The following is an 8,596-nucleotide window of genomic DNA, read 5'->3' as shown; positions in this document are numbered from 1 at the left end:
GTAGCAAAAGCTTAGAGTCACAGGAAAAAAAAAAAAATGTTCCGTATCTCTGCTGCATATAGAGAACTTCTTATTCCATATCATCATTGGGCTTCAATAAAAAACAACAACAAAGCAAAAAAAACAGAAAAAAAAAAACTATACCTTTAAGTCACGGGAGCAAATTAACTTACTCCCTCCCTGTTAATTCTAGGCTCAAAAGGATACTCAAGATTCAAGAGGTCCCATACTCAAGAGGTCCCATATTAAATATTCGTGCTAACTGGGATACCACTCCTATTCCTGTTCCTGATTTTATTTCTGTTACATAAGCCTAAATCCTTTTTGTGTGCATTTTGCCATTTAAAAATTAGGACAATGTGTAACATGCAGAACTACCAAGGAGATTTGAATGTAATTTGGTATTGTGAATATCAGTGTTCCCAATTAAAAGAAGACATAACAGAAAACTTCTCAGAAGTGTTTACAACCTATACTATTTTCATCCTGAGTACTTATTGTACTGAGGCTTAATGCTTATTACTTTATGACACAAGTAAATACTGAGGCTCAGTCTTTTACTTTTTTTAAACATGAAAATATCTTTATTTTAAAGTCATATTTACTACTGCTTCTGAGACAAAAAACCATGACAGAGTAATTAGCAGAACTATAGTATTATAACTTATGACTGAAATAAGAGCAAATATTTGAAACAGCACAAATAAACAATCCTATTATTTATAGATTCCTATAACATTGTGAACACAATTCTTGAGAAACTGTAAATGCCTGTTAGCTTTCTGTTAGCAGCCTTCCTACTTGCTTTCTCGTCGCTTCTAGTTGGAATTGGAGAATTGATCTGATATTTTCCTAATCATTTTCAGGTTGATACTTTTCACCATCCAATAATCCCCAATTAGATGTTATTATTGTTTGTCAAAAACTACATAGGAGGGACCTGGTTTATATTTTTGATGAAATTTTTAAAAGATTTTTAGTTGCAGATCTTAGGATTAGAAGAGCGAGAACAGGAAAAGATAGAACATCTTTCAGTAGATCTAGCTATGTTTGTTCCCTCTACCTTAATGTCTTCCTTCTGTAATTCCTTTTTCTTCCTTTTTCTTTTTTTTAGAGAGGCAGGGTGGGGCGAGGGAAAGAGGGAGAAGGAGAGAATCTTAAACAGGCTCTACACAGGAGCCTGGAGCCCAATGTGGGGCTTGGTCTCACAACACTGAGATCATGACCTGAGCTGAAATCAAGATTCAGCGCTTAACTGAGCCACCCAGACGTCCCTTCTTTCTGTAATTCTAAAACAGCAAACCTCCTTTTAATTTTTCAGACTTTTATACCATATACAAAAATTAGCATTATTAAATATTTAAATGTAAGACCTAAGACCATAAGTGTCCTAGAAGAGAACATAGGGCAAAAGCTCCTTGATATTCGTCTTGGCAATAATTTTTTAGATATGTCACCAAAAACATAGAAAAGAACAGAAAAAATAAACAAGTGAGACTACAGTGACCCTCCTTCTTTGATGTGAGAGAAAACTGAATAACCACCAACAAATCTTTTTTTTTTTTTTTTTTTAAAGATTTTATTTATTTATTTGACAGAGAGAGATAGCGAAAGCAGGAACACAAGCAGGGGGAGAGGGAGAAGAAGAAGGCCTCCTGCAGAGCAGGGATCCTGATGCAGGGTTCAATCCCAGGATCCTGGGATCATGACCTGAGCTGAAGGCAGATGTTTAATGGCTGAGCCACCCAGGTGCCCCACCACCAACCAATCTTAAAAGATGTTGAGCTCCACATTGTAATATTTGACTTCCTTTGCTAGATTAGAGATAAGTAGCCTCGTTAATACCTCTTACTTTCCTTAAGGAATTTCATTTAGATGTTACAATGGAAAATGATTAGAGCATAAGACATACGTTTATAACGTAATATGAACTTTTACAAACTTTTTAAATTTTGCCACATGACATAGGTCCCTAAGAGGCATGAACCATAGATGTATAACTTAATGAATTACCAGAAGTTATAAGGGGAACTCATCCACATCAAAACAGAGAATATCTAAACCTGCTAGAAAGCCCTTTGTAATCACCAAATCTTCCTTTCTTTCTATAGTTCTCTTCCCTCTCTTTCTATAATCTAGTAGTTTTTGGAATCGCTTCCTTTTTTTTTTTTTTTAATCAAGTAACAAATGCTATGGTATATTTCTCCCATTGGCCAATGGAATCATAGACATATATTCTCCTTTTCTGACTTCTTCTGTTCAGTATTATACTTAGATTAATTTATATTATTGCATATAGTTGTATTTTATAGATCTTCAAATAGAGTATACTTTCCTTGTTTGTTATACTGTTAATGGTTGGTTAGGCTGGTTTGGAGTTATTATAAATAATATACCTAAAACAATTTAGTCTCTTGCTATACATGTGTGTTCATTTCTCTTTGATATGTATTTATAGCAGAATTGTTAGATCATAGGATATATGACACTTGCCAACTTGAAAATATAATTTAGTAGGTAATAGCAAACAATTTTATAAAGTGGTTATACCAGTTTATGTTTTCATTATTAAGTATGTGAGAGTTTTCATGTTCCACATCTTTACAAATAACTGACATTGATTTTTTTTCCTTAAAGATTTTATTTATTTGACAGAGAGAGACACAGCAAGAGAGGGAACACAAGTAGGGGGAGTGGGAGAGGGAGAAGCAGACTCCCCGCTGAGCAGGGAGCCCAATGCAGGGCTCAATCCCAGGACCCTGGGATCATGACCTGAGCCGAAGGCAGACGCTTAACGACTGAGCCACCCAGGCGCCCCACTGACATTGATTTTTATTTTGTTAGTTCTTCTTGTGCGTGGGAGAGGCATTTCATTGTAGGCTTAATTAGAATGTACCTGGTTTTTCTAAAGAAGTTAAACAAAACTCATCTGTTTATTTTCCATAGTACATTTATTTCTTTTGTGAATTACCTTCAAGTTGATTGCCTATTTTAATTTGGAATTTCTGTTTTTTTCTAATTAATCCAAAGGAGTTCTTCACATATTTTGGATAGAAAAAAAACCTATTGGTTCAAAATGTTGCAATCACATTCTTCCATTCTACAATTTGCATTTTAACCATCTTATTGGTTATTTTGATGAAGAGGTATCTTAAATTCATCTATCTTTATCTTTATTTTTTTTGTTCTTATTTTGTACTTTCACAAGACTATGACCCTCTAGATTTTCTGTATATATTTTTTTTATACTTAGAGTGATCTTACAGCTTGATTTTCCAGAGATAGACTTAATTTTTACTGGTTGCCCTGCTGTGATTATAAATATCATGCACTTCACATTACATTTATATTAGGGGTAGATTTAGATTTTACCAGGTTTATGGTTTTGGTTTTGGTTTTGTTTTGACAAAGAAGTACAATTAAGCAAAAAATGGTAAAGAAGTTGAAGCTTTAGGCCACGGAGAAATTATGAGGACCTACCACTGAAATGAAGCTGGACAGTGTAGGGAGAAATTGGCAGTCACGAAGGGGATTTAATGGAATCGGGAACAAAGAAGAGCTGCAGTTACTGGTGATTAGATGCTCTATGCGATGATGACTCAGAGTGACAGGCTGAAATAGGATGGAGGAAAGGAGTATAAGGAATTAAATACCAAGGTTTTGGAAAAGCCTCAAGTGCATGTTGAAGTTGCGGATAATTAAGATGCCAGTCAGTTAATTTTGCTTGTATAGACTCCACAATTGATAAAACTGAAATAAACCTGGAGAAATCACTCAGCAAAGTTTACTTCTCACAACACACATTTACCAAATGTGGGGAGCAAAGGCACGCATCCACATTTTCTTCTCTCACTGAGAATGGCGTTTCAGAAATGGGGCATATAAAGGCTTCATTGCGCCTTTAAGAAACTCACAGTGATGTCAGCCCTCATCTAATATGAGGATCCTTTGTTTCCCTTCTGGTATTCAAAACCTCTTCATTAGTACTTCCTTTCAGTGCCCCATATTTCTTGTACCCTCAGGGTGCCTAGGGGTGGGCTGCTGACTAGTGATACAGCTTTCACTCTCTTGTAAGCAAGGGTTTTGAGACCTATGACAGAAACTCTACTGACCTTGTTATAGAATTTCCTATACCTGCTAAATTTCCTCCCGATTTTCTCCCTCATTCCCTTTTTGTTTCAGCTGCATAGTCATGATGTGCAAAGCGGCCATGATGCTTCCAAAGGTTGGGGTCTGAAGTGCCTGGTGAGCACTGACCCCTTTTCCCATGTATTCCGCGCCGCCCTGGGCCGTAGGGCACTGCACGCACTTCTCCTGCTGCAATGAGCGGTGCCTCTGGCACATTATTTACCTCTGCTGTTTGAAAGCCATTTCAGAAGGGTCTCAGTTACATTTCTAAGAAGCGAATGCAGTTATTAAATTGGTCCTTCTCTTTTCCACTTAGAGGACTAGTACTTTTTGCTGTATTTAAGTGCCTTCTTTCCGTTTTCCTGGTCTTCTGGACCAGATATTTGATTTTCTAACATACTCATCCACATTTTGTCTGGAAGAGTCTTCCATTGTTTGAAATACAACATCAAGAAGCATCAGGTCTACGAAAAACATCCATGGTTCAATTAAATTATGCCCACTTTTACCTGCTTCAATGGGCAAACGTACTAAGGCAATCTCTCCCATCAGACTGTCATCTACCCTGGACTTGGTTTCAATCTGTCATTGTCTTGTGTTACTCCCCTGTAATACATTGTGGTGTGTGTTATTTTAGACCACTAATTCCACATATTGCTCAGGCCTTTCCTTCAGGATATAGACAGTGCCTGTGTCTCCGTATCTCTGACTCAGACATTCTGCACCTTCCCTAGGCACCAGATTTTACTTAGGACAACATATTTGCTTGAGGCATAAACTTGACACCCCAGCTCTCTAGAAATGGACACTTGGTCTGTAACAACAGCAACTCAGTTCAGCTGTGTACAAAGTTGAGTATCAATGCAAGTTATTTGGTTCCCCAAATTTAATTCTTTATTTCTCAAGTTTCTCTGCCAAGTGAATCTGATGTTTATGGTTTTGTGGTATCAGGGGAAAAAATTACCACTCTTCTCCAGTTGGGAAATAAAATAACTTAGAAATACAATTAAAGTGTCCATATATGGAGAAACAAATTATCAACTTTATTACTTGATAAGCTTGGTTGGGTAACATAGCTTAGTGCAAGACACAAAAACGGGCTACCTGATATCCTACCATAAGTACAGACCTGTGATTAGCCCTCCTAATGTTTGGGTCTGCAGAACAGACACAGTTGCTGGATTTTTTTTTTTTTTTTAAGATTTTATTTATGTTGCTGGATTTTTGATTCCCATTGACCTAGATAGAAAGAGGGGGAACATCAATCAAATCTCAGATGTTTGCACTCCCACCACATGTGAAATGTCTTCTCCAGTCAAGAAATACAAGTCATTTTCTGTCACCTAACCTCCAGATTAATCACTGCACCCCCATGAGGAGGACCAAGGAGTGGGGTAAGCTGCTGGGGTATGTAGATATGCTTACGGAACTCTTTCTCACCCAAACCAAGACAAGTGAGATGGGATTCTCCTATTTTACTAAAGTACATCATTTAGACATTCCAGTGAAAAATTTCTTGATCATAAATTCTCTCATTATTTGTTTGAAAATAAATGCTTTATTTCAAATTCTAAAAAGCCATTATTTTTCACTTCTGAGTACATTTTCTAAAATGAATATATTTTTCTACATAACCAAATGAGACTTTAAAAGAAAGTAAAAATAATTCCATTATATCCTCTAATAACAATTTCATATTCAAATATTCTAAGTTGTCCAAAATATACCCTTTATGGCCGGTTTGCCCAAATAAGAGCAGACTCAGGGTCATTCAGTTCATCTAGTTGTTGTGTATTTTAAATGTCTTTTTTTTTTTAAAGATTTTATTTATTTATTTGACAGAGAGAGACACAGTGAGAGAGGGAACACAAGCAGGGGGAGTGGGAGAGGGAGAAGCAGGCTTCCCGCGGAGCAGGGAGCCCGATGTGGGGCTCGATCCCAGGGCCCTGGGACCATGACCTGAGCCGAAGGCAGACGCTTAGTGACTGAGCCACCCAGGCGCCCCATGTATTTTAAGTGTCTTAATTTAAAACAGATTTTTCATGCTACTGACTTGTTGAAGATACTATGCTAGTTCTGGTTTTTCTGACTCTCTCCTTATTTGGGTATTATTTGGTATTATTTGGTTTATTCCTTGCTCTCCTTTATTACCTATACATTGGTAGATATTAAGGCTTGATAAATTCAAGTCAGAATACATTATTGTGTAATTTATGATTCTTCATTTAAGCAGAAACGTAATATCTGTTATAACAAGTGTTAAGATTGATCATGGATTAGGGTGCTGTCAGTCTGTCCCCTTTGCTTTGCTGTTCAACTCTATTTTTTCCTTAAACTCATTCTTGAAAGACTGTTTTCATTTGATATAGAATTCTCATCAGATGACTGTTTTCTCTTCTTTTTTGAAGGTAATATTCAACTCTCTTCTGGCTTTTGTTGTTGCTGTCAATCTAACGCCTCACTCTGGGTAATTTGTCTCTTCTCTCTGGATGCTTTTAAGACTTTCTCTGTTTCTGGTGTTCTGTGCTTTGACTGGGATACCTAAGGACAAGGACTTTTTGTTTGTTTATCATGCTTGAGATTTGTTCTGCTGACTGAATCTGAGGATTGTCTTTCCATCCATTCTCGAAGACTCTCAGCTATTATCTCTGAATTTTTTTCCCCTCTACTTTATTTTCTCCTTCTGCAGTCTTATTAAGATAAGGCAGATCTGGGCGCCTGGGTGGCTCAGTTGGTTAAGCGACTGCCTTCGGCTCAGGTCATGATCCTGGAGTCCCGGGATCGAGTCCCACATCAGGCTCCCTGCTCAGCAGGGAGTCTGCTTCTCCCTCTGACCCTCCTCCCTCTCATGCTCTCTGTCTCTCATTCTCTCTCTCGCAAATAAATAAAATCTTAAAAAAAAAAAAAAAAAAAGATAAGGCAGATCTTCTTTCATTACAGCATATGTCTTTCTTTCATTCATTCATTCTTTTTTTTTTTAACTAAAGTTTTACTTTTTCTATCTGTTTGACTGACTGTAATGTTCATCTTCTTATCTGTTCTCTAGTTCTCAGATTCTCTTTTTAGGTGGAATGAGTTAGCTGTTTAAGAAATTTTCAGAATGTCTGATCTCAAGAGTCACATTTTTTGTATTTACTTCGGTTTTTTCTCAAGTGTCCCCTATATGTTTTGGCACAGATATTTTTATCCAAGTTTACTATACATGGAGGAAAAAAGTACACATGTAAGAGTAAAGTTCAATGAATTATCACAACATAAACATACTCATGTGTCAATGCCCATGGCTTAAAAAAAATTGACCATTTGAAAGTTGATAATTCCTAATTCCTCCTCTTCCTTTTCATTAAAAGTAAATACTCTACTGAATTCTAATGCCGTATACCAATTTTTATTTTCTTGGTTTTGGACTTTATGTGAATGGAGTCATATATATTCTTTGGAATCTAGATTATTTCATTCAGAATTATGTTTGTGACATTTATCAATATTACTTATTACATATAACAATATTTTGAAGAGTTCTGCTGCTATGATATCCTATTGTATGAATACCCCATAAATTATTTATGTATTTTACTGTAAGTGGATTTAGGATTCTTCAAGAAAAACAATGCTGCTGTAATCATTCTTGTGTATGTCTATTGTCATATGTACTCAATTCAGTTGGGTGTATCCTCAAGAATGGAATTGCTTGGCCATTAAATATTTAACCCATTGCATAAGGCCATGCAGTTTTCTAGAATGGTTGTGTGTGCTGTAACATTTTTCTTTCCATTCATCATCAGTGTATGATTGTTTCAGTTGTTCTCCATTCTCCTTATGCTTGGTATTGTCAGTTTTTAATTTTAGCTATTTTCATGGTTCACCGATGATTGCTATAACATTGCAATTTTATTTTCTTTGATAACTAATGGTATTATGTGCATTTTCATGTTTGGTCTTTTGAATATAGTTTTTTTGTGAAGTGTACTTTCAAAAATTTTGCCCATTTTTAAAAATTAGATTTTTCAAAGATTTTATTTATTTATTTGAGAGAGAGAGAGAGAGAAAGAGCATGAGCAGGGGAGAGGGGCACAGGGAGAGGGAGAAGCAGACTCCCTGCTGAGCAGGGAGCCTGATCTATGCAGGGCTCCATCCCAGGATTCTTGGATCATGACCTGAACCAAAGGCAGCTGCTTAACTGACTAAGCCACCCAGGTACCCCCAAAATTGGATTTTCTGCATCCTTTTATCAATTCCTTTTTTTGCAACATGCATTATTTTAGTGTGCATATTAGCCAGAAAATTGTCTGTATAATTTTTTATCTGGTTTCACAGCACTCACACAGTTTAGTATTTTAATTTACTCTATAGCCAGCTTCAGGTTCTCCCCTGAACTCCAAATCTGTATCTTTAAGTACCTATTGACATCTCCATGTGGGTTTCTATCTAAAAGAGCACCTTGATAGAAAAATGTCTAAATTTTAGG

The sequence above is a fragment of the Phoca vitulina genome, unplaced genomic scaffold (assembly GCF_004348235.1).
Source record: "Phoca vitulina isolate PV1807 unplaced genomic scaffold, GSC_HSeal_1.0 scaffold25, whole genome shotgun sequence".
Taxonomy (NCBI): domain Eukaryota; kingdom Metazoa; phylum Chordata; class Mammalia; order Carnivora; family Phocidae; genus Phoca; species Phoca vitulina.
The sequence above is the reverse complement of the archived record's forward strand: the minus strand, read 5'-3'. Positions refer to the sequence as shown.